At 41.0% G+C, this 21,614-nt stretch overlaps 2 long non-coding RNA genes across 4 annotated transcripts in view; one reads left to right on the top strand and one right to left on the bottom strand.

Moving 5' to 3' along the window:
• The first annotated feature begins 55 nt into the window (after positions 1 to 55).
• On the top strand, positions 56 to 6,840 carry LOC123745759 (uncharacterized). 3 transcript variants are annotated; one of them, XR_011225745.1, is made up of 7 exons: positions 56 to 1,930; positions 2,117 to 2,278; positions 3,109 to 3,218; positions 3,993 to 4,053; positions 4,318 to 4,383; positions 5,893 to 5,955; positions 6,528 to 6,840. It is a non-coding gene; the product is annotated as an uncharacterized lncRNA (long non-coding RNA). The 3 variants fall into 3 exon arrangements; XR_011225746.1 differs by having other exon boundaries at positions 56 to 1,958; XR_006771403.2 differs by lacking the exon at positions 2,117 to 2,278.
• LOC123745758 (uncharacterized) overlaps positions 6,501 to 21,614 on the bottom strand; it is a 27,897-nt gene continuing 12,783 nt past the window's right edge. Inside the window, exons 2-3 of the long non-coding RNA XR_006771400.1 lie at positions 21,314 to 21,447; positions 6,501 to 6,597 (exon numbers count right to left, since the gene is read on the bottom strand). This is a non-coding gene — a long non-coding RNA (uncharacterized lncRNA). The remainder of the gene's footprint in view (positions 6,598 to 21,313; positions 21,448 to 21,614) is intronic.

Here is a 21,614-nt window from a genome sequence, read left to right as displayed (position 1 = left end):
GACCAATTAGCGGCCCAAAACAGCCAAAACGCTGAATAATTCATTTTTAACCAACTTATATAGACTACCACAATCTTGGTGAGTGGTTACGGAGTGGTAGTGGTTGTGTGAGTGAGTGAGTGGTTAAAGAGGTAGCTAAAAGTTCATCTGATATGCCCAGCTCACAGGATGGTTAGTCATACATGGAATCACGGAAATACATGGTATATGAGTAGGGTAATAGTCAGCACTAACAAACGTCAAGTAGAACACTACAATGTGGTCCAATATATGTTAGTGAATGAAGTAGTAACAGAGCTTATAGCATCTCGTGCCATTTGATCTAAGATCATTGATAACTATGCATTCGGACATTAGGAAAAAGGGGGGGGGGGGCATTTGACAAGCCACCGGCTTCCTGTCCTCATCGAGGCCATTAGACAACCTGTCTCCTGAAGCCTACATCAAAATAATAACATCGGCGGGGTATGCGAGGCTGGCTAACGTCAGAATTGCCTTCAGAAACTTGTGTAAGGATTAATCCTCCAGACCCCTGTATACCACATATGTAAGACCAATCCTGGAGTATACAGCCCCAGCATGGAGCCCGTACCTTGTCAAGCACAAGGCGAAGCTGAACAAAGTTCAGAGGTATATGTCACCACCGGACTAGTCCCAGAACTAAGAGGCATGAGTTACGAGGAAAGGCTGCGTGAACTGCACCTGACGTCGCTGGAAGACAGAAGAGTAAGGGGGAGACATGATCACCACATACAAAATTATTAGGGGGAATTGACAGGGTAGACAAGGATGAATTATTTAACACGGGTGGTACATGCACAAGGGGACAGGTAGAAGCTGAGTACCCAAATAAGTCACTGAGACATTAGAAATAATTTTTTTTTAGTGTTAGAGTAGTTAGTATATGGAATGCACTAGGATGGGATGTGGTGGAGGCTGACTCCACACAGTTTCAAATGTAGATATCATAGAGCTCGAGAAACTGTGTACACCAGTTGATTGACAGTTGAGAGGCGGGACCAAAGAGCCTAAAGCTCAACCCCCGCAAGCACAACTAGGTGAGTACAATAACTGGCCTCTATAAGTCAATAGACAATAAGTTAGCGGCCCTCGTGTAAATTCAGTTGATTTGCTAATATAATGTTGGACTGCCTTGGTGTGTCCATAGTCAGTGCAGAGCAAGTTTACAATTGGAATACTCACAGTTGGATGAATAACTAATCATTACCTGCAGCTATCTTCCATAAGTAACCATATCCCAGCAAGAGTCTCCGTGACGAAGTGATAATACAAAAGTGAGTTTTGAGAGCGCTTTGGCCTGGGTTCCTATGGGAAGATTGACTGGGTGCCAATCCTTAACTGTAGGCTCTGTTCATCCAGCAATGAGTTGTTAAACGATTTGGCGGGTCGTATTCCGGGGACAATTAGCACTAAGGACCTGCCTGAAACGCTATGCATGCTGGTGTTTGTACAAGAATGTATGAACTATTGTATACATAAATCAGCAAGAAATAAACAAAATATTGCTAATTCCATTGGCACACTATTGGTGGATATTTCACGCTGTCCGCACATAAAACAGTTCTCGGTTGTAAATATATCAAAATTATTTATATTAGTGCTTTCAGCCTTCTGAACGTCAGTTATTGTTTTTTTGTGTCAGCTGTAATTAACAAAATCAGCGTTTTAGCTGTTTAGGAACGCGTATTGGTCATGTTGTCAGCGCCATCTATGTATTGACAGCAGACTACTAATTGACTTGCCCTACTGGCTCATACATATGTGGCTGTCACGGCCAGTTGACAGTCTTTCTGTTCCTGGCCAACAAGGTGATGTGTGGCCACGTGTTGACACTTGACCATAGTTGTGATTAGTAAGTCGCAGAGAGTGGTGCTGTGGAGCGATGGACTATTTGCTGCAACCCATTGAGGTAAAATCGATTCTTGTTGCATTGAAGTGTAAGTTGAGTAAATGTTTAGGTGAATGTTTATTGAAGTTTGTTTTAATATTGTAAAACATTAAGTTAATTTGACTAATACTGACTAGTCTCGATGAGATTGTTTCATAGGTTTTACGTTTAGAAGTACTTTGTTATAGAAAATGTTTGTACTTAAAGGTAGTTAAATCGACTTGATTTGGCTTGAGAATGGTCCAATGGTCTCACAATCGACTTGAGAATGGTCCAGGACGGACCGAAACGTCGTCGTCACTTTAACTTCTAGTGTGTGGTCTGGTCAACATACTTCAGCCACGTTATTGTGACTCATCGCCTGCAAAGGTAGTTAGTTTTACTCATTAAGTACCTACTGGTAATTTAGTCCGACATCAATGGTAACAAATCTAATGCGTTGTAGGAAGGTTTGTACAAAGTTTACGTAGCTTGGGGGGGCAGCTGTTAGTGTACACCTATAATTTTTTGACTATAAACCAACGCAAATATGACAAATGTGTCATTGGCCCTACTTTAGGCATTGGCAACAGTAAGTTGTGTACCTAGTATAGTGGGGTTTGCACGAGTAGGTTATCAACTAATACTAATTAGGCGACGAAGGGCGCGATGGTATTAAAGTGCTCGGAAAGTGAAGTACGTGAGTGAATGTTGGTTGTGGGGGTCCCAGGCGAGGTATTTTAACACCTCATATAAGAGGTTAAGGGTTCATTATCCGGGAGTAGTGACTGGTGCTATTAACATATGGCTGGAAATGGGAACAAATCTATTAGTTCCGGTGTTAGTGGAGGAAGTTTAGTGAGGTACTAATAGAAGTTTAAAATGGGCTAGAATTAGTTAGGAGCAAGGGTTTGGTTTGTGAAGTCAGGCTGGGGAGTAACTTTGGTGGCAAGTAGTTAGTTTGTCCAGCATCAGTTGGATTTGTATACAGGAATGATGGCTTAAGTTGTATGTCATTGTGGATGAGTGGCATTGGCCTTGAGTATGGGTTGGTTTACTTGTGCAAAGAATAAGTTTTATATTGAATGTTAAATGTTTGGTGTTTAATGAAGGTTGACTTTGTACGTTGTAGAAGATTGGACTGACCTTACATCAGTGATAAGACGGTAAAAAGTTTGTGGTTGATTGACAGGGTTGTTAAGTGCATTACTATATTACAGGTGGTTGAACAGTGTTTACCGTTATATAAAGAACATTGATTGGATGTAATATGATCGCCAGCAGTGTGCATCAGATACTCGGCAACTCCACTGCTCAATCTTCTATAATGGTAAGCAGGGCTTTTTCCACTTTAGGAGATTAGGTATGATTAATATAGAATAACTGGCTGCTACTTAACTGTAGCATGATCACCAGCACAATTTTGTACTTGGATAAGAATTGGCAGGCTGTATTCTGGGAAAAAAGATATTGGTAGTTGGTGCAATGGGTTATTTTAAGAATCTAAATTGCATATTGACATGGTGGTTCAGGGATTGACAATCATGAACATGATTTAAAATAGACAAAAGCAAATGGCATTTAAAGTATACATTTATAGTTTACACGAGATTTTATTCTAATAAAAATATTGTAAATATTTTTGCCAATGTTGAAAAAACGGTACCATTATAGTTCGGGTATGTTCTTGTTGAACATTGCAAGAAAGCATTAATTTGGTGAAAATGTTCTGTAACCTATATAAATGTGATATCTTCAAATCTAATGTTTTTCTCACTTAGGAAGTTATTAACTTCCTAAGCCAGACAAAGGTTTAGATTTGAAAAAAAAATCAATTTTTATTGATATAAGTTATGGAAAAATGTTGCTGAAGGTTGGGTTTCTTGCAATATTCCACAAGAAATTTCATGAATGTAATTGTTGTATCAATGTTGGTAAATATCTTTACAACCAATTGTATTGTTTTATGTAAACCATAAATGTATACTTAATGTCATTAGCTGTCTAATTTTTTAAATTTAAATTAGTTATGGGAAGTGTTAAACTGGTAGTTAAACAAAATTGCTATGTAAAGAACTTTATTAATGGTTTGTTCTGACGACAGGTTATGGAAGGTCCTTGCAACAATGAAACTTCAGTATGAAGATGTTCCTGGAAACATTTTGGTAAGTGACATGACAAAGTAAAGATTGTGATGTGAAAATTAAAGGGCAAAAGTTAATTTTATGGGCATTTTTGTCTTCTTGAAATAACTTTAACTGCTTGGTTGTTAATTATCCTAGAAATTGGTTTCATGTTTATATACAGTAATTTAAAAGGGTGTTCATGAATGAAAATCCTCGTTAGCAGCTTTCAATCTAAAGTGATGGTACTTTTCCTTTATAAAGTTAGTGATTGAAATGATCGTTAACAAGTAATTTGTTTTGCAGAATATGGAATCAGAAGTGTAACTTCATCCTCGAGTGGAAGGTTTTTTGTACTTCAAAATGAGAATTGTGAGTGGTAATGACGTTTTTAGTTTGAATCTGGTTGTATTAAAGCAGAATATTTAGGTTACAAATCTATAGTATTATGGCTGAAGATAATCTGAAATGAATCTTAAATGTAGATGGGCAAAATTGGCATTGTCTTGGTTTTGGAAAAGCTGTTCAATGTTGACAATATTTTTTGACTAGTTGTATATGAGAATGGCTGAAAATGTTTAGTTTCAGCACTGCAGTGTAAATAGAAAGGGAGATTATTGATTTGTTAAATTTTTCACATTTTAGTGAAAAAATAAACCTTTCGGAGATCATTGAAAGACTTTTCCAATACATTAGCATATAATAAAGGTTCATAACTTAGTTTCCAAAAGTCTATAGTTTTCCTAATACAAATAATCAGTCATGTTTATTGCCATTATAAAATCAATAAATAAACCTAGGGGTTTAGACATACACTTTACATTTAAGGTGTAACTTGTGTAAATTAAGGGGGCATTAGGTTCCAAAAATGCAATAAATGAAAACTCCTAAGACTTCAACCTTTTTGAAAAGTTCTATAAGTGTTTCATCATTGTAGCATAAATAGGAAGGGAGAAAAAAAGATTGAAGTTGTGAAAATTATGCCAAAATGGTCAAAATTGATTATAGTGTTAACTGAAATCATAGGTATGACTCTGCTATCACAAGCATATATTAAAATATCAAATTAGGTAAAGTGGAATTTTAAGAAATATTTTATTCAATTTTCTTAGGGTGATTTGCATCACTTACACACCTGACTGTATGTAAGCTTATCTGTAAGGATGCCAATTTTGGAGAAAATTGGTCAACCTTGGCCACAGATTTTAGAACCTTAGACTTTATTTGTTTTTAAATTGACACAAATGTTTACAAAACTGATTGATTTTTTATTCAATTTACATGAAATTTACACAGTATATGTGGAGGGCATGTCTCTACATTTGCTAGTTCATTTATTGAATTTATAATGGCAATAAACATGCCATATTTGCATAAACTTGGAACATTTGTATTAGGAAATTCTATATCACAAGGTCCTTTATATGGTAATGTGTCTGAATTCTAGACTTGAAAATGTGTAAATAAAAATGTTGAAAAAACAAGTCTTTCTATTTATGCTGCAGTACTGAAATTTGACAATTTCAGCACTTCATATACAACTAGTCAAATAATATTGGTTGACATTGAACAACTTTAACACCACCAACCTAATGCCCCTGTAAGTTAGTCAAAAATTAATTTTTAAACATATTAAATAAACAAGAAAATAGTCTGTGCTGCCATCTGTGGCTGAGCACCCTTATGTGCAAGTTTCATGAAAATTGTCTGAAATGTGAACTTTTTTGAGTTGACTAGCAATGTTTCTAGATTATAGGCTAACATTAAAGTAAATTTCAGTGATAACAGATTATGTGAGATTAAAAGTAATGTGGCTCTGAATCTGTCAAAATATTCCAGTTAGATTATTTAATGTAAAGTTAATTTGAACTTGTGTTCCAGGTGCTAAAGGAGTGACTGGCTTAGTGTTCAACTCTGCAAAAGGAACTACAGTACTAAATAGTGGTGAGCTGACATTAATGTTTTAGCTATATCAGTTAAAGTTAATAATTATTTGATCTAGTCCATTTATAGATGTGTAACCATGTCCTACTGTTACAAGGTTGCTCAAAGCAACCAGCAGGGTATAATGCAGTTTGTACTGATCCTACCCCAATTCATAGAAGGGGACCAGGCAGTCTTGCAGATTTCCCTGACCTGGCTTTTTCAGAGCTATGCTCTAGTACCCATCTATTGGATGGACTAGAAGTGCATTGGGTAGGGATGTAGGTAGGGTTTAACAATGATACAATCATTGTTAATTTACAGTACTTGTTGACTGATATGGTGGATGTGTCCAGAGGTTTAGTGCCTGGGCAAATGGTCAGGGCTGTTAAGAGCCCTGTACATTGCCCAGGCACTAAATGTCTGGATGCATCTACCAATTCAGTCAACAAGTGCTGCACTAAAATATACAGCAGGGATAGGCCTGCTGGAGCCTATCTTAAAAGATAGGCAGTTAGGATTTTTGCTGTAACCTATTAAGCTTAGGTGGTAATAAAATGAGTGTCCCTGAGTAATATTTTTATTTTTTACAGGTGGCTGTCCTTGTTACTCTGCCCTTATAGTCTTCAGTGATGGCATCTTGAAACATCAGTTCACCACAACCTGGAAAATAGTCACAATTAGATATTATACTGTCACTAATGTGATGTCAAACCATGGAAGGTCTAAAACAAGATTTCCTAAAGTACTCTTGTATTTTAATAATACATCTTTAGGAGTAGTTATTTTCCTTTCTTCTGAAGATTGTATTATTAAAATATAAATACTTATGGAATTTCCTGTTTCCATACTACCTCTGGTCTGACACTTGTACTATATATACATTAATAAAAGTTCTAATGAAAATTTCTATACTTTATCCTGAAGTTAGGCATTGCATTCAATCATGATTGCAACTTCTTCTTACTACTAAAGTCTTTGACAATGACATCTGTAAAAGTTACCAAAAATTTACTAGACTTTAAAGTTAATTAGTGACTGGCATTTTGCACACAAAAATTAGTATCAGAAATTTGGCACAGATATGAAGTAACTGCTTATAACATGGTACTCTAGTTATTAAAGAAATGGCAAACTATTTTAATAAGCTTTGAAATATGATACTTTAGTTAGTAACTAACTTTACACTTCCAAAACAAATAAACTCGATTTAAGGCTATGCAAATTTTAAATATTTTCTAGATTGAATGATTAAAGGTGCAAAGTATACTATGCTAAACATGCAAGAGTGTCTTAAGACATGTTATGTATTACAAAAGTATCTATGCAACAGTTTCTACATATCTTTATATACATAAATGAAACACCTTAGCCCATTATAATCAATCTCATTACTGGGACCATGTTGTATTTGAATACCTGTACCTATAAAGTGAACATCTATTACCACAATTCGATAGGGCATAACCCCAATTTATATATCTCCACTAGTCTATAAAACCAAAATTGAATACGGTAGGACCCTTTAGAGATGACAAATTTTAATAGCCAATAAGTACAGCAAACCTGAATGAACACTACATTATTCACACCAGACAACATCCCATTACCACAAATGTTTCAAGCTGATAAGAACTAATTAAGGACAGATATATACACAAGTACCATAAACAGGAAGAGCCTTACAAACCAACATGGAAAACCCCAGGTGTCAAATTAAACCAAAGCTCTTAAATGAACTGCCAGCCAAATGTATTGCCACTTTAACCTCTTAGCTTCACAGATGTTATCCAAACTTTTGAAAGAACTAAGCAGAAAACTACTCTTGACCTCACATCTACAAGTTCATGAAGAAAATCCTGACACGGAATCATTCACAATTTCACATTCAATAATCTTCCAAAATCAACTTCATTGGTTCGTTATAAACAAACTCTGCCTAATGAACCTACAGTACTTACATATTTTTGGATATGGCAACCAGCTATTCAGATAAAGGACTTCCAGTAGATGTAGTACACATGTACTTTGCTAAAACTTTTGACAACGTACCATATGAAAGACCGAGAAGACAATAACAGCCACATACAATTCTTGGTACGAAGGATAAAACCAAACAAATCATAGCACCCTAAACATAAATGATTGGAAATTGCAGTATCATACACTTCAATGACAAATCATTACAAACAACACCAAGATTTATGGTATAGAGAAAAGTAACAAAAATGACCCAGGCTTTACAAAGATCTACACAAACTCCACTAATGTTTAAAGAAAGAACTCGATAAGCACCTCCAAAGGATACCTGATCAACCAGGCTGTGATTCATATGTCAGGCTGCGAGCAGCTGCATCCCATAGCCTACTTGACCAGCCCAGCAACCAGGAGGCCTGGTCGACGACCAGGCTGCTAAGCCTCCATAACACCTCAAGGTATGGTTACAAGACTTTTACATTAAGGAGATTTTGCCAAACATTGCAAGACCTTGCATGTGTGCCAGAACAATCCCTATCACACCTACCACATTAACATTACAATGAATCATATTGCTGAAATAAAGGACCTTTTAGTAAGAATCCGTCATCCACTAAAAGTTGCTGCAGTTAAAACAAATATACTAACAAAACCCTAGAAATAATCAAGCAACCTTTTGACTTTAAGGAAAAGAGGGTAGTTATTCTACTTTATAATCTAAGTATCCACTTAGATTACTGTATCTAAGCACAGAGACCCCCCACCCATCTTTAGAAAAACATAGCTGCTTTCGAAATAGTTCAACACTGGCCAACACAAATATTTCTAGAACCAATTCGACTCTAATATACCACGAACAACTGACGGCCACGACAAACAACACTACAGCCCTCTCCTACCCCCCCCCCCTCCCAAGTCTTATACTATGAATGATCCAAGATAAATAGAGATATTTCCTACAGACGAGTTCAGTGACAGTGATCTCCTCGCGAGTAAATTGAAGCACAATACGGGTGTCAACGAACATCAGAGTCAGCCCACCTGTCCGCACAGTGGATAACTAATAGCATCCTGTGGCCATTTAAATCAATAAAACACAGGGTTGTGGCAAAGTTTATAGCATAAGGTACGGTATAGAGAAATCTTGGAATGCCAGGTAATGTGTAGTCCTTGTATGTGCTTAACGCAACCAAACTGAATAACAACATTTCTAGTGTTACACTATTTAATCTGAGTTTCTCATTCGGTATAACCTTTTAAACCCAATTAGGAATTAACTTTAAAGGTCAATATAATGGAGATTCTGCTTACCAGATTCCAATTTACTAAGCTCTGAAAGTACTACGAGGCAAGTTTAACTGGAGGAGTGTTTCCCTATCCACAACCCCATGAGGTACGTGACAACACTCAATAAAGAAAGGATCTTTGAGCATTTGGCGTGCAGGTATTTGACATGACATGACAAATATAGCCAAGTGTTAAAGATCATTCTAAACAGTTCTCCACAATCCATATAGTATCAAGTAATTGTGCAATAGTGCTTGGGGGACAATGTTTCCTATTAAAACTTTGTAATGAGTTTTAATAGGAAACTCATTGCACAATAGAATACTCAAACTCAAGAGATGCGGATTTTGGCATTTTAGTCCATCATAATACTTTATTCTACTGCGTGAATTCCAGCAGTAAAGGATCTCTGCACACTCTCCAGGTCAGCAATTTCTCCAGCTTTGAAAGGGGCTGTCATTGTGCAATAGTATTCCACTCTAGAGAGCACTAGCGTCTCAAAAAGTATCATAATCAGTACAGCATCTCTAGTGTGAAAGGTTCTTGTTATCCAACCTGTCATTTTTCTTTCAGTTGTGATAGCTACTTTATTATCTTCTTTAAAGGTAAGGTCTTCCAACATGAGAACACCTAAGTCCTTTACATTGCCTTTTTGTTCTGTTATGATTTGACTGCGTTTTGCATGTGGTTTCCGTTTTTATATTTCCATTTTTTTTCTGAAGCGCATGAGCTGGAACTTATCTCATTAAATGCCATATTATTTTCTGTAGCCCATAGAAAGACCTGATTTACATCTGATTGGAGGTTAGCCGTGTCCTCTATGTTATCTACTCTCATAAAAATCCTAGTGTCATCTGCAAAGGAAGACACATTACTATAGATTGTGTCCTTGTCTATGTCTAATATGAGGATGAGAAAGAGTACCCCAAGCACAGTACCATGAGGGACTCAGCTCTTCACGGTTGATGGACTGGATTTTATTTTCTTGATTACACATTGAGTTCTTTTAGTCAGGAAATTGTAGACCCATCTGCTTATTTTTCCGGTAATTCCTTTTGAACGCATTTTGTGTGCAATAACACCATGGTCACATTTCTCGAAGGCTTTTGCAAAATCGGTGTAAATTACATTAGAGTTTTGCTTGTTTCTTGACAAATTTGTCTTCCATGGCATCTAATGCCATGTCATAGTAGTCCAGCAACAGTGATTGGCAAGAGTGCCCTGTTCTGAAGCCATGTTGTCCAGGGTTATGGAGATGCTGGAATACCATATATTTTGTGATCTTTCTTCTTAGCACTTCTTAGATGACTCTCTCAAAGATTTTTATGTGTGATGTTATCTCTGCTGTTTCTAGTATGTCAAGGATAATGCCAGTATCTAGGCTCTGTCTCCAAAGAATGTAAAGGCCCTGCGATAGTGGTTTTTTACAGTTCTTGATGAATATAGAGTTCCAAGAATCTGGCCCTGGTGCAGAGTTCATAGGCATATTGTCTATGGCTTCTTCAAAATCTAGTGGGATAGGGTGGCATCTGATACATGATTTGATGTTGGTATCACATCCATGACAAATTCATTTGGATTACCAACCTTCAGTGTGTTTTGTGGCTCGCTGAAGACAGTCATATTGATTCCTTAGTATTACGCTCAATCCTTTGTTGTCATCTGTGAAAGTTCCATCTCCTCTTTGCAGGGGCCTGATACTAGATGTAGTTTTTGATCTTGATTTTGCATAGGAGAAAAAATATTTCAGATTTCCCTCTATTTCATTGATGGCCTTTTTCTCTCTTCAATTTTATATGATTCTTTTAACTTTAGTTCATTAATTTCTATTTCTTTACCTAGCCTTCTTCATCGTTCTTGAGTTAGGATGTGACTCTCGAGTTGTTCTGCGTTTAGTTTTCTTCGCCTATAGAGGGAACGCCGTTCCCGTTTCAGTTTGCACCTCTTCCTCTTTTTTTCGTAGGGGTATGCGGTTTGAGCATATTTCTAGAGCTACTGAGTTTATTCTTTCCAGGCACTGGTTCAGGTTGGCATTTTCTAGTTGTTCTTCCCAGCCTATTTCTGTCACGTCTTGGTTTATTTGCTCCCAGTTAATCTGTTTATTATTAAAGATGAATTTGCTACATTCTCCTCCCCTGTGACTTGAGACTGGATGTGCAGGTCTACTCCCCATGCTTGTCAGAACTTCAATTAGGTTGTGATCTGAGTAACAGGTGTATGTAATCATTATGTTCCTGATCAATTCATCATTATTAGTGAAAATGAGTTCCAATGTGTTCTCCTTTCTAGTTGGATCTACTATTTGCTGGTTTAAGGCAAATCTGTCGCACATCTGTAGCAGGTCATTTGCATGTGCCTGTTCATTTAGGCTACTTCCTGATATTCTCTGATATAACTGTACTAGCTAAGTGCTTCCATTTCAGGTGCCATAGGTTGAGATCCCCAAGCAGGATGATGTTTGGGGCTGGATTTGTGAGGTTTTCCAAGCAGTGTTCTATTTTCATTAGTTTGTCTTGAAACTGCTTAGGATTTGCCTCCAGTGACTTATATACAAGAACAATAACTACATTTAGGATCTCTATTTTGATTATCAGCACTTCCACCATATCACTGCAGTGTTTAGCAGCTCAGTACAGATGATTGTTCCAAGGGGCTGTCATAGCCAGGGGGTGGTAATGGGGGACGAGCTCCCATGACCTATAAAATGCTCCTATACGGCATGCGTCTCAAATAGCCTCTGACAACCAAGTCCAACTCCTGGCCTGCACAGGTGGCTTAGTCTAAGTCCGGCGGAACTGCTTTTACCGACAGGAGAAGGGGCGAGGGCGTGCCTCTGGCGCCTTAAAACCAGCTGCTCCGGGTAGATGGGACTCGATAGCCTGGGAAGGCAGCCCATCTAGGGGAAGGAAAACCCTGATTTTAAACCTCCGCTGCCTTGCGGCCATACCCTTTTTTCGGGAAGGCTTCAGGAGTCAACCTCGAGGAAAAATCCGGAGTTGGAGCCCCTAAGGCAGTTCGTTGTTGACGTCGACCTTGTTCTGGCAGCTCCTGCAACGTTGCTGGAACCATGCGTATTGGCATTTGCCTTTCTATTGGATAATTTCAGCAACGTGGAGAGGGGGGACCTGCTGCATGGGTAACAGCTTCTCCTCCATATCTACCTACCCAGGCTTTGCGCCCTGGAGAGGACACTCCAGCTTCGCCTCACAGCGTCGAACCAACACGGGAAGCGACAGTCTACCAGTTTTAAGTCTTCTGCTCGATTGGCGAAGAGTGTGACGCCAGGGGTTGCTTCCGACGGTGGGAGGGGTCATCACGCCCCACTGGGCAGCTACCGCCCGCCTCAAGCTGGGCAAACCCCAGCCAATAAGGTGTTGCCTCGCCACGGTCCGTTAACCTCACTGGGTGCGTGGGGTTTAGGGTGAAAACTGACAAGCGGCCCGACAACTTTGCACCAAGCAATACCAAACCAAAGGAGAAAATATCAACTGCCCTAAAGCTGGGCACATGGAACGTCAGGACACTGACACCAGGTTTCTCTGACGACCTGCAAGAAATCAATGACGCCCGAAAAACAGCAATCATCGATAGGGAGCTGAGCAAGCTGCAGATGGATATTGTTGCTCTCCAAGAGACCAGGCTCCCAGGATCAGGATCTGTGAGAGAGAGGACCTTCTCTTTCTTCTGGCAAGGAAAACCTCCAGATGAGACCAGAGAACATGGTGTGGGATTTGCCGTCAGGAATGCACTGTTGGAACACATTATGCCACCGATGGGGGAAACCGAACGAATTCTGTCTCTGCAACTGTACTCCCAAACAGGACCAGTCAATGTAATTAGTGCATATGCACCAACCCTGACTTCTCCAACAGAGGCAAAGGAAAAATTCTACGATGACCTCAACAGAGTCATAGCGAGAATCCCTGTAAAGGAGCCACTGTTCATCCTCGGCGACTTCAACGCCACAGTGGGTGCCGAGCACAACATTTGGCCCACTTGCCTGGGTCAATTCGGCATAGGAAGGATGAATGAGAACGGGCAACGTCTGCTAGAACTCTGCTGCCTTCATGGTCTTTGTGTCACCAACACGTTCTTCGGCACAAAGCCTCAACACCGAGTATCTTGGAGACACCCCAGATCCAAGCACTGGCACCAGCTTGACCTAATTCTTACCAGGCGTGCAAGTCTACCCAGCGTCAAGATTACGCGTAGCTACCAGAGTGCTGTCTGTGACACCGACCACTCCCTGGTATGTAGCAGGGTCAAGATGCAACCAAAGAAGATTCATCACTCGAAAAAGGCGGGCAGACCTCGCATCGACACCACCAAGACCCGCAACCAGGACAAGGTGGAAGATTTTGCACACGTGCTCGAGGAAGCTCTCCCTGGCCCAGCTGGGGTCACTGCCTGTAAAAGATGGGAGCACTTCAGAGAAGCTGTGTTCAACGCTACCATTTCCACTTTTGGCAAGAAGACCAGCAGGTCGGCAGACTGGTTCGAGGCTCACTCGGAAGAGATGACACCTGTAATCGAAGAGAAGAGAAACGCCTTGGCAGCCTACAAAGCCTGCCCAAGTCAGCGCAACTTACAGATCCTTCGGGCCGTCCGCTGCAAAGTGCAGCAGAGCGCTAGGCGATGTGCCAACAACTATTGGCTCCAGCTCTGCTCCCAGATACAGACTGCAGCGGATACAGGCAATGTAAGGGGAATGTATGACGGCATCAAGCAGGCCCTCGGCCCAATCCAGAGGAAGACCGCTCCTCTGAAATCTGCCACTGGCGAGGTGATTCAGGACCAGACACTGCAGCTGAAGCGCTGGGTCGAGCACTACTCTGAGCTATACACCAGGGACAATGTGGTCACCGAAGATGCCCTGAGCGTCATTGAGTGTCTGCCTGTGTTAATGGAGCTCGACAGCGAACCGACCCTGGAAGAACTCAGCGATGCCCTAGACTCCCTTGCTTCTGGTAAAGCTCCTGGCAAAGATGGCATTTCTGCTGAGACCTTGAAGTGCTGCAGAGGTAGCCTGCTCATGGAGCTGCATGAAATTCTCTGCCTCTGCTGGGAAGAAGGAGAGGTGCCACAGGACATGAGGGATGCCAACATCGTCACACTGTATAAGAATAAAGGTGACAGGGGCGACTGCAACAACTACCGTGGAATCTCCCTCCTCAGTATTGTCGGAAAGCTGTTTGCTCGAGTCGCATTGAAGAGGCTCCAAGTACTTGCAGAGAGAGTCTATCCAGAATCACAATGCGGATTCAGAGCTGGCAGGTCCACCATCGACATGGTCTTTTTCCTCAGACAACTGCAGGAGAAATGCAGGGAACAGAAGCAGCCACTCTTTGTAGCCTTCATAAATCTGACGAAGGCCTTCGACCTCGTCAGCAGGGATGGCCTGTTCAAGATCCTCCCCAAGATCGGATGCCCACCCAGGCTCCTCAGCATCATCAGATCTTTCCATGAGAACATGAGGGGCACCGTGGTCTTTGATGGCCTAATATCAGACGCCTTTGACATCCGAAGTGGAGTAAAGCAGGGCTGCGTACTGGCTCCAACCCTATTCGGGATTTTCTTCGCAGTTACGCTGTGGCACGCCTTCGGATCTGTCACGGAAGGCATTTACCTCCGGACCAGGTCGGATGGAAAGCTCTTTAACCTCGCCAGGCTGAGAGCCAAGACAAAGGTTCGGCTGAGGTGTCTGCGCGACTTCCTCTTTGCCAACGACGCAGCAGTCACTGCCCACTCAGCTGAAGACCTCCAACGGCTCATAACCCGCTTCAGCGAGGCCTCTCAGGCTTTCGGACTCACCATCAGTCTGAAGAAAATGCAAGTCATGGGACAAGGAGTGGACTCCCCACCTGACATCGGCATCTCTGATTCCAAACTGGAAGTCGTTCACGACTTCGTGTACCTGGGCTCCACAATCTCTGACTCCCTCTCTCTTGATATGGAGCTAAACAAATGCATCGGTAAGGCATCTACTACCATGTCCAAACTGACAAAGAGAGTGTGGGCCAACAATAGGCTAACTGAGTATACTAAGATTCAGGTTTACAGATCCTGTGTCCTGAGCACTCTCCTTTATGGCAGTGAGTCTTGGGCACTCCGCGCCCGTCAGGAAAGACAGCTGAATGCCTACCACATGCGCTGCCTTAGACACATCTTGGACATCACCTGGCAGGACAAGGTGACAAACAACAACGTCTTGGGGAGAGCAAGAATCACCAGCATGTACACAATGCTGAAACAGAGACGAATGCGCTGACTCGGGCACGTTGTGCGAATGGGCGACGGCAGGATCCCCAAGGATCTCCTGTACGGAGAGCTGAGGCAGGGAAAGCGTCCAGTAGGCAAGCCCCAGCTACGGTACAAAGACGTATGCAAAAGGGACCTGAAAGCCATGGACGTCGATCTTGCTATATGGGAGACACTGGCTGCAGACTGTTCAGCCTGGAGGCAGTCTGTTCAACGAGGTCTCTCCAAGTTCGAGGAGTCACTTGCCAAGAAATCAGAGGCAAAGAGACAGAGAAGGAAAGCCGGTAACCAGGAAGACAGACCAGAATCGGACTTCGTTTGTGCTCGGTGTGGGATGGACTGCCACTCTCGGATTGGCCTCATCAGTCACACCAGACGCTGCACCAGGATTGACAACTAGGGCGCAACTCCATAGTCTCCCGAGACTGAAGGATGCCTACAGAACAGATGATTGTCTCTTTGATGTACAGGCTGACCCCACCCTGTAGCCTGTGTTTCCTGAAAAGATTGTACTTTGAAAAGATTGTACTCTGAGATCCATATTTCACCATCATGGTAGTCCTTTGTGTGGGTTTACGTTTGGGCTGCAAGCACTGCATTTGCCTCATGTAGGAGGCCATCTATAAAATGAACTTTGTTAGATTTGCGTGTTTTTATACCCTGGATGTTGGCAAATAAAAATGATGTTATTGTGCTTGTGGAAGTGCTGAATGCTGTACTTGATAAACTATCCAAGCACTGTATCTGAGTATCAGGTATCTGAGGCCCTAGTAGGGAGGCCACTGTGTTTGTGTCCTCTCTAGCATTTGATCAAGTTGGTGGTAGAGTCTTGGCATTTTTAGTCATTCTTCTCCTCCCCCTCTTGCTAAAAAATCATCCTGGTCAAAAGAGTTATGACTGTTTTCATAGTGGCGGTCTGTCAGTTTTATTCGTCTGGTACCTCTTATTTGAAAAGCTGGACATTCAGTGTTGAAGCATTCTTTCCTATCTAAGGAGTACTTGCAAAGTTCTGGGTGAAAAAATTCACAGCTTTCGGTACATTTACCTGTACTAAGGAGGTTTCTGCACTTTCTAAGATGATTGTAATTACATATTCCATTTGTTCTTCTGGATATCCCACGTTTACAGGTACCCCATTTATAATATCGATAGATTTCGGGTCCTTGTTTTGTTTGTTTCCCTTTGCCACAGACCACGTTCTACTGTGGCACCAACACCATGCTCTGTTGTGGCACCGACACCACGCTCTGCTGTGTGCTGTGGCGCCACTCCCGACATCGAGCAATGCCGTGGCGCCCCCCAACACCGCACTCTGTTGTGGCACCGTCCCTGGCACCGTGCTCTACTGTGGCCCTACCCCAGGCACCACGTTCTGCTGTTTTGACACCCCCGGTACTGCACTCTGCTGTGGTGCAGCCCCCAACCCCATGCTCTGCTGTGGCGCTACCCCCGTACACCGCGTCGCGTCTGATTGTACCTGGGTGTCATGGACAATTTGTTTGAAGACATTTGAAATTACTATGCAGGCATTTATTAGTGATTCCCACTACTTGAGGATAGTAAAGAGGAAACCTTGTGGTGTGGTGATTACCACAGTAGCCTCGCAAGCCAGAGGACCTGGGTTTGAATTTTGGACAGGAAGATTCGGCACTGTTCATTTGCTGTTATGCATCCAGCAATAGTCGAGACCCTGGTATAAAACTATTGCCGAATAGTGTTGTAAGGAAAACATTGCTCTGGAATAACTTAGTATTAAAAAATATATGTATTTGACACAACTTTGGGAATAACTACAGTAGTTAATTTGTGGATGAGAGGCTGGATTTAAAGAACTGAACCTTAACTCTGGAAGCTAGGTGAGTACATCCAAAGAGCAATGAGGACCGACGCATCTCAACTAATAAGTCGCGTTTTTTCATGTTATGGTAACCAACGATTCAAATGCAACCTACTATGAAAAGTAATGGCTCACAAATATTCACATTTTCTATGCATCAGACTCGATAGGTTAGGTGGGTTGCTTGCGTTCGTAAGTTCCTGGTTAGGTTAGGGCAATGGATTTTATTTTTACAGAGTGGCAAAGCAAGAGAACGGGTTGTATCAGCGGTATTGAGAAGTGCTAGCTGGTGAGACGAACATGAGGTTGGAGACACTACGTAAAAGGGAAAGATCGACCTTTGAGGATCACCCTAAACGGTGCCAAACAGATGGAAGAAGTACTAAGGAATGCTAGAAAATTGCAAAGGGATGAGGATGGGAAAGGGTGGTCGTTAAGACGAGATCTTTCAAAAGAAGATAGAGAGAAGCTGAAACTGAACCTCGCCGAGGCAAAACATTTAAATGAGAGCAGGAATGAAGAAGAAATAAATTCTTTTTTCTACAAAGTGATAGGGGTAGGCAAACCAGTAAAGTGGTACATAAAGGCAAACCAACAAAATCAATAGAGAGAAGGGGAGTGAAGAATAAGGAGAGGGGGAACAAGTTCCTGAAGATTGCATACACCAACATAGATGGAGTGAGATCGAAGATACTGGAGTTAAGTGATGTAATACAGCTGCAGACACCAGACATTGTTGCACTCACGGAGACAAAACTTGAAGATGTAATTTTAAATGAGGTCATATTCCCAAGGGGCTACTCAATTTGGAGACGGGACAGAAAAATTAGGAAAGGCGGTGGCGTTGCTGTGCTGGTAAAAGAACACCTAAAGGTGAAGGAAATAATGACTGCCAATCCACAAGAAGTTGACATAATAGCACTAGAGATCTGCTATGAGGATGATAAACTAATGATGATAAATGCATATAGTCCACCGCCAAGCAGCACATGGTCAAAGGAGGAGCTAGATAGTAAACGTGAAGGTCTTATAACAATAATGAGAGAGATTATAGCGAGAGCGGATAACGATAGATCACGACTGTTGATAGTCGGTGACTTCAACTTGAAATCCATAGACTGGGAAGCATATGAAGCTAAAACAGAAGATTTTTGGACCTGTAAATTTGTAGACCTCATCCTGGAAACATTCTTGTATCAACATGTTAAACAAGCTACGAGGATGAGGGAAGGGGACGTTCCCTCCATGCTAGATTTGATATTTACCAGGAAGGAGGAAGAGATATTTGACATTCAGTACCTTCCTCCCTTGGGTAAAAGTGACCATGTCTTTTTGGGAATAAAGTATGCAATGCGTTATAAGCTGGAAGAAAATAAGGAGGTTGAAGCAGTTGAAAAACCAGACTTCAGGAGAGGACATTATGGTGACCTTAGAAATTTTTTTAGTGAGTATAATTGGACAGACTTGATGCTAGGCAAGGAAGTGAATGAGATGTATGGCAAGTTTTGTGAAATATATGATAAAGGCACAAAAAAATTTATACCAAAACAGAGATGCAGAAGTAGGAAACAGGATTGGTTCAATAGAAATTGCGAGAGGGCTAGAGACCGAAAGACACAAAAATGGAATCAATACAGGAAGAGGCCGAACCCCCAAACATACCAGCGATACAAAGATGCGAGAAACAACTACACGGCAGTGAGGAGAGAGGCAGAAAGAAACTTTGAAAAAGGGATTGCGGACAAATGTAAAACAGAACCAGGTCTATTCTATAAATTCATAAACAACAAATTGCAGGTAAAGGATAATATTCAGAGGTTGAAAATGGGAAATAGATTCACGGAAGATGAAAAGGAAATGTGTGAAACACTAAACGAAAAGTTCCAAAGTGTGTTTGTACAAAATGAAATCTTTAGGGAACCAGATACAATAAGAATTCCAGAGAACAACATAGAACACATAGAGGTGTCTAGAGACGAAGTGGAAAAAATGCTCAAGGAGCTCGGTAAGAACAAAGCAGCTGGCCCAGATGGCGTTTCACCATGGGTTCTGAGAGAATGTGCATCTGAGCTCAGCATTCCACTTCACCTGATCTTTCAGGCATCCCTGTGTACAGGAATCGTAGCAGACGGGTGGAAACAGGCTAACATAGTTCCAATCTACAAAAGTGGCAGCAGGGAAGACCCCCTCAATTATAGACCTGTATCATTGACAAGTGTAATAGTGAAAGCATTGGAAAAACTAATCAAAACTAAATGGGTAGAACACCTAGAGAGAAATGATATAATATCAGACAGACAGTATGGTTTTCGATCTGGAAGATCCTGTGTATCGAATTTACTCAGTTTCTATGATCGAGCCACAGAGATATTACAGGAAAGAGATGGTTGGGTTGACTGCATCTATCTGGACCTAAAAAAGGCTTTCGACAGAGTTCCACATAAGAGGTTGTTCTGGAAACTGGAAAATATTGGAGGGGTGACAGGTAAGCTTCTATCATGGATGAAAAATTTTCTGACTGATAGAAAAATGAGGGCAGTAATCAGAGGCAATGTATCGGAATGGAGAAATGTCACAAGTGGAGTACCACAGGGTTCAGTTCTTGCACCAGTGATGTTTATTGTGTACATAAATGATCTACCAGTTGGTATACAGAATTATATGAACATGTTTGCTGATGATGCTAAGATAATAGGAAGGATAAGAAATTTAGATGACTGTCATGCCCTTCAAGAAGACCTGGACAAAATAAGTATATGGAGCACCACTTGGCAAATGGAATTTAATGTTAATAAATGTCATGTTATGGAATGTGGAATAGGAGAACATAGACCCCACACAACCTATATATTATGTGAGAAATCTTTAAAGAATTCTGATAAAGAAAGAGATCTAGGAGTGGTTCTAGATAGAAAACTATCACCTGAGGACCACATAAAGAATATTGTGCAAGGAGCCTATGCTATGCTTTCTAACTTCAGAATTGCATTTAAATACATGGATGGCGATATACTAAAGAAATTGTTCATGACTTTTGTTAGGCCAAAGCTAGAATATGCAGCTGTTGTGTGGTGCCCATATCTTAAGAAGCACATCAACAAACTGGAAAAGGTGCAAAGACATGCTACTAAGTGGCTCCCAGAACTGAAGGGCAAGAGCTACGAGGAGAGGTTAGAAGCATTAAATATGCCAAAACTAGAAGACAGAAGAAAAAGAGGTGATATGATCACTACATACAAAATAGTAACAGGAATTGATAAAATCGACAGGGAAGACTTCCTGAGACCTGGAATTTCAAGAACAAGAGGTCATAGATTTAAACTAGCTAAACACAGATGCCGAAGAAATATAAGAAAATTCACCTTCGCAAATAGAGTGGTAGACGGTTGGAACAAGTTAAGTGAGAAGGTGGTGGAGGCCAAGACCGTCAGTAGTTTCAAAGCGTTATATGACAAAGAGTGCTGGGAAGACGGGACACCACGAGCGTAGCTCTCATCCTGTAACTACACTTAGGTAATTACTAAGCAAAACGTCCATCTACTGTAACCATTCAAACCTGTAACCCAACAAAACATCCATCTACTGTAATTGTTCAAACCTGTAATCCAACAAGACATCCATCTAAAAAGCAAATTATCCACCTGCCACATTGACAGTCTGCTCTTGGCGCCTTAAACCACAACTATTTTGAAACAAACATTTTCACATATACAAAGCTAGATGTATATGTGTGTTTTAAGTAGTGGTACATCACCTCAGGAGGCTCAGATACTAGCTTGTTCGGTGTTCTGGGCCTCTACAGCTACAGTATCACAGAAAGTATAACAGAAAGAGCCTATGCAAGATAATTGCTTCCCTTACCTAATTATCAACACTCTTATCTTCCCTAACTTCTCTATATGTGGAATACACTACCAAATTCTTAGTAAATAACTTTTGTGCATCACCAAAGAAGTGTGGGAGTAATACTAAAACAAAAGATAGAGGTAGTGATATTTACATATCTGGTTAAAAACTTACATTGCTGGGCGAGTGGCTGGACCTCTCAGATGGTCAAACTGCCGCTTCATGACCCTGGTTGTACATGCTGAGGTTCTCATGTTAGGTGAGGTGTCCTCGTATGAAGTTCCATGACTGACATGACAGCTGCAAATCTGAAACAGGGGGGAAATATTATATTCTTTGTGTGCTTCATTAATTTAAAAGACATACAAGTGGTCTTTGTGTTATTAGTGATACTGTCTATAGTGAAGAATATTTCAAAATATTTAGGATATACATCTTCACGAGATGTTCATTAACTGACTTGGTTTAAGACTGG

This window comes from Procambarus clarkii, chromosome 88, assembly GCF_040958095.1.
Source record: "Procambarus clarkii isolate CNS0578487 chromosome 88, FALCON_Pclarkii_2.0, whole genome shotgun sequence".
In the NCBI taxonomy this organism is placed as follows: Eukaryota; Metazoa; Arthropoda; class Malacostraca; order Decapoda; family Cambaridae; genus Procambarus; species Procambarus clarkii.
The sequence above is the reverse complement of the archived record's forward strand: the minus strand, read 5'-3'. Positions and strand labels throughout refer to the sequence as shown.